This window comes from Parasteatoda tepidariorum, chromosome X1 (genome assembly GCF_043381705.1).
Source record: "Parasteatoda tepidariorum isolate YZ-2023 chromosome X1, CAS_Ptep_4.0, whole genome shotgun sequence".
Taxonomy (NCBI): Eukaryota; Metazoa; Arthropoda; class Arachnida; order Araneae; family Theridiidae; genus Parasteatoda; species Parasteatoda tepidariorum.
This window is the reverse complement of record NC_092214.1, coordinates 46,686,257-46,692,256: the sequence shown is the minus strand read 5'-3', so window position 1 is coordinate 46,692,256 and position 6,000 is coordinate 46,686,257.

The window sequence follows — 6,000 nt, the reverse complement described above, 5'->3', positions numbered from 1 at the left end:
TTTTCAGTATATATATATATATATAATCCCAAAATTTGGTTCAAAACTTGGTTCCCATTACTTACTTCAGTCAGAAGTGATGTAATCTGCATAATTACAAAACAAAGTAAATATATTTCGTTCATTTTATATCAAAGTTGTATGATAAGCCATAAACTCTTAGTTTTTCTAAAGATAATTGAATAGCATGTTAGTAAGAAATTGCTTAACACGTTGTATCATAAAATCATTCAAATATTCGGAACCTTAATATCGGATGCTAAGCTAAATCAATGCAATCTTAATGCATCCTGAATTTATAATTAAATCACATTTTAAAATTTTTATGAGATTTCTGAATAAGGGACGCCTCTATTAAAGTGACAAAATGTTTGGTCCAGCTGGTGTCTCTTACTGGGAGATATCGCATTATTATTAGTTGCTATCATGCTAGTTGCTGGTTTTGTATAAATTTGTCGAATAAATTCTGGTATGTACTGAAATAATGAAAGAGGCTTAGTAGTTTTTTCCCACTGAAATGTGGATTAATAGCTTTATATCAATACAATTACTCATCTATTCTGAGAAACATTCAGTGATTTTAAAATCAAGGGACATAACGTTCAGAGAAATTACACCATGACAAAAATGACAGGCTATGTTCCTAGGAGATTAAAATTTAACATATTTGAAACTTTTAAAGGAAAGCAATCCCACTACAGTCTGTTAAAGTTTAAGAGAATCATGAAGGAAACAGCTTTACAATTCATGACCAACGCATGGTTGTAGCAAAGTGGTAAGCATTTCCCATAATACCACCTTTATTTTTCAAGCAAGCTTAGTACCTATAAATATGAAGCTGAAAGTGTATCAGGCCATCACAGGGGATTAAAAACCATTCCTTCACAATGACATTTTAGTGCCTTAACCACTGAGCCATCGTGGATCATTTGTAACTTTTAGTAAAGTAAAGGTGTTGTTAAGGCTAAAGAACATCAGTCCCAATTAAGACTTTGAACATTATTCTTTGCATTGCCAAAGGCTTCAAGTGATCCTGTATAGTTCAGGATCTGTGTATTAACCTTCTTAGGAGTCATACTAAGCATTGTCTGTAGCTTTTAGACTTTTGTTCTGTCTGATTTCAGTGGGTTCGGGGATTGACAAGGCCGCAAAAGTACTCGAAGACGCCATTTAGTAGAAAAGAAGACTTAGAATAGTTTAAAATTTATGCCTTTTTCAATAATTTAGTCTGCTTCGCAGTATTTTAAAACGATAGCTGCTAGAGGCAATAACAAATTTTGAAATAAATCTTCAAACAATTTGAAACTAAGATTGGTCGCATAAAAATCAAAATTTCCCTTACAAATTCTTTCCAAACGAGGAAGTTGACAAAATATGAACTACACTGTCTTCCATTTATCTTTAAATAACATGGTGAGTGCCTGAAACCAGTTTCACGTGATTTCTAAAAAAATGCAACAGGAGTTTAGTCAAAAGTATCTCATCTCGGTTTCGCCCGAATATCCCCAACAGTGCTTTTTGCGTTTGTGCATGAACAAATAAGGAAAAGTTTTTCTAAAATTTAAATGACGATTTCTCAAAACAACAGAGTGTCATACGTCATACTTGATATCACGATTTGATTACTTACGATTACGTAAACTACGTAACACTTGTAGATGCAAAAATTTCTTAATAGTTCAAATACAATTAAGGTAGTTTACAAGGATTTATTTTTTGCAGTTAAAGTTTTTGATTGTTAATATATATTCAGGGTAGTTTTTACAGCATGAAGTCATTTTATTAAATAAAACTTCTTAATGTTATTTAAACTTTTAAATTGGGTAAAATTGATTGTAGCCTAGAGTTTGATGTTTTCAGATTTATCAAAAAGGTAATCTTTCATCATCATCATTCAGACATTTTGTTACACAAATTTGCCTTAACTAGTTTGACATGAATACAAAACATGCAAAAACAGTAGAAATAAGGGTTTATGTATTTCGGTTTAGTTTTTATCCAAACCTGAAATTCACTGATAATATAGATGCTTACTTTATTTTATTTATTTATTTTTTAAGCAATCTTTGAAGTGTTCTGCATTAAAGACCTTACAGAAGTTTACGACAAACCATTGTGTGTAGTTTTGTTAAATCATCAATATTTTAAAGGTGAATAAGTTTTGTAAAAATTGATTTAAACGGGAATAAATAAATCGTGAATTTATTAGTAAAATAAATTCTAATTTCATTTTAGGTCATTGAAGATGCTATTTCATCATTTTTTTTGCTATTGTAATTATTAAAAATAACAAATGTATTTCAGACGTTAGAAAGCTTAATTTAATGCAATAACAATTTATTTTTGATTTTCGGATAAAGAGAAATGAATATTTCTCATTTAAAAGCATGAGTTAGATATTGTTTCTAAAATATTTCTAAAGAATCCTGAACTTTTTATTTAATTCTTTTTTTTTAATTTTATTTTACTTTTCATTAAGCAAGTAGCATATTCAGAAATAATTTTGAAGTATGTCTTTAAAACGTCTTCTGCATTAAATCATTTTTATACACTTTGAATTTTTTATTCGATTTATTTATTCAATGCTAATTCGCCATTTATTTATAAACAAATTGAAAGAAACAATTGTATTGCTCATTATTACTTTTTAATCTTTTTAATAACCTTTTCTAAAAGAATTTTTGACAAATTAATTCATTGATTAAAATGAACAACTTAATTACGAAGTCATTGTTGCGAAAAATTATAAAAAATACAAGAATATGTGAACTAAGTAACGCAAAATCTTTAATTTCAAGGAAGATTAAAACTATCTAAGCAAAAACGTAAAAATAATGGTAAAGATTATGGACAGGTAAGATACAAAGCGTGATGAAAGCATCATGACATAGGACAGGAAATAGACTTAGAGGGTAGAAATTAAAACGTTGTCAACCGAAAAATTTCTCATTCCCATTCCTTTCGATTTTATTCCGTTCCATCACCATCTTTTCGTTTTACCCCATGTAAATGTAATCTTATCCATACTTTATAGAGGAAAAGATAAAAGAAAAAAAATCAAGTAATTCAACGATCTGTTTCAAAAGTAATATCCAACTTTGTAATAGCTTACTAGTTTGAGAACATGTTCATTCTTCGAGATTTATTTTTCATGAAGAAAGATATTAAAGGTTATAAGTATAGTTTTGCTCGGATTTGTAATCTGACTAATAAATGTTTTTTTAATTTTTTTTGCCTGAAAATTTCGCTGATTGATTGTTCCGATGAAATGTTTTTCTAATAACTTATTTTAAGATAAAACTATATATATATATATGTATATATATATATATTTATAATGGCCAATAAATTACACGAAGAAAAACTCATACCAAAATATACTGTATTTAAACCATTTATTTGGTAATTGTTCCGTTTATATGGTAACGATTTGCCGGAAATTCTGATTTTCAAAATTATAGTTCTTATTGTCACACATTTAGTCAATACAAAACTGAAAAGTGAATTTCAACAAAAAAAATTTTTTATGCTATGTTCTGAAATATCTTGATACAATTACTAAATTTTATTAAATTTTCCAAATTTTTTCACATATTATAACATTAGATTTTTTTTGTTGATTTTACCATAATCATAACCCAAGTGCTTCGGTAATGATTACTGAGCTTTTTGGTGTTCCCTTAGAGCCAGAAACAAGGAGAATTTTACCATTATCTGATAGTTTTGACCCTACTTTTTCTCTCAATATGGAAACCTGTCAAATTTTCCATTAAATGCTTATTTTCAGTGAAATAATCAAAAATCTGTTTTTGACGTTGCTTACGTTTGCTCATTAAGCAAGATTCACGTTTGTGAATGACAGCAGGGCTCATTGAAATCTCAAAAACTGCCATATCAAAGGTTTTCAAAAGTTGGAAACAGAGATACAGTTACTGTCTGGAGACGGAGATACAGTTACTGTAATTGTGATTCAAAAACAATTAAACAAAAACATGATAGGTCTCGTCTCCTATAAATTGTGCTGCAGAAAACATACTCTCCAGCTGTCAGAAACCTTTAACCAAGGTTCTTCCTAACTGATTTTGGTGAAAACCGTACGATGACAATAGGAGAGAATGGCAATGCGTAGTCGGATCCTTTTAAGCTTTTAATGGCACTTTTATTTTCAGTCCGAAGTACAAGGATTCGTATGCAGTAGTGTCGAGAAAGACAACACTGGGGCATTGGAGGACAGAAAATGGATAATGTAGACAGAAGAAAGGTGCTACTATTTGTTTTCCCTAATGGAAAATGTCGAGTTTAGCATGAACCTCTCCGAGTCAGGAACCCATCTTGCCTTGTTTTCAATGTGAAAGAGTCTGGTGCCTTGTTCTGCTGGTTGGAAAGTATAGTGCCCAGGTGTTTCTCAAGTGCGATAAAAAACCTTATAATGCCTGGACATAATAGCAGATTAAATTAATAATTAATGCATTATGTTATAATGTTATATATATATATATGAACAGCCTTCATTTTTTAGATTTCTGTCTTTATCCAGATTTGAAAAAAAATGAATCAATAGTTTATCAAATTAATTGTACTTTCCCTATGCAATATTCTAGTAAAAATATTAACAAAAAATAATTTTTAGTAAAGTAAATGAAGTAATTATATTTATATAAATATAAAATTATGAAAAATTGGTCCTATAGTTCCCGAAAAATAAAAGCTTTTTTTTTAAAAAAAGAGCAAAACTATAAAAGCAAATATAAGAATACAAAAGCTCCAACTGTGTAAACACTATAGTATAATCATAGTAAACATCTATATATTAGAACAATACAAATCATAAGCGTGGTTTTGTAAGGTATCACAAATTTACTGAGCATAGACTGTCTGTAAGCGAAAAGCTTCAAGAGCTCCAGTATATTGCCTTCAGACTGTTACCAATCGTATGACTAGAAAATCCATTACGAAACACATTTTTCAGAAGAAGTGAAAGTACTTATTACAAGTTAAGTATAAGTTAAATTTATAAATTCTGTTAAACAAAATGCATCGTGATAAAAAAGACCAAAATTCATGAATAACAAAAATTAAAATATATTTTTATTCCTCCTATAACTTTATCAATAACTATCTGAAACTAGAAAATTAATCAACAACTTACGGAGAGAATTTTTTTTCTCCCCAAGTAAAGAAAATGTAATAACAGTTTTCATAGTAGAAAAGGAAACGAAGAGGAAAATAAATAATGTTGCTATTACAGCAAACGCATTGAGTTATGTTCTAAAAAGAACATATTTATGGATGAGCTCCAATTTATATTTTTGGATCTTTGACAAAGCGGTTTTTGGCTAACTTAATACCATGTCAAAGTGTGAATTTAACGGAGGCAACAAAAATAATACCAAGCACTCAACGCTTTTGACCTACAAATGGTTCTTTTCTAAATATTTTAAGGAATCTAACGATGTATCTAAATAGAAAAAATTCTTTTAAATATACTGTGCTATTTTTCAAGTCGTATCGAAAAGCGTTTTGGTGAAATAACCCAGTCAGAATTTTAAGCTCTCTGGAGAGTTAAGTTAAAATATTGAGCATTCAAAGCACGAAAGTTTTAAATTGAAGATATAAATATCAAGGCGTGTCATTCTAAAAACAAGGTGGATTGAGAATTTTGTTTAGATTTTTTTTTTTAACTCATTGAACTGACTATGAAGGGGCAGACATGTTTTTGTCTAGAATATTGACACAATAGAACACGTGCTCTAAAGATATCCTATTTTATCGCGAAAATTCGAGTGCTCCGGATGACTAGCACGTCTTCTTGTTTACGACTGTTCAACTTCTTGTTTCTAGGTTGCCATTTTTTTCATGGTTTCACTAAAATCTAACTTTTTCAATGGAGTATGCGTTTCACGATAGAATACGAATTCTGCATAATTTTAAAGAAACAGTGTAAGGTAGGCACCGATGTTTTCTCATGTATTCGCTGATTTATTATTTTAGTAATTAGTT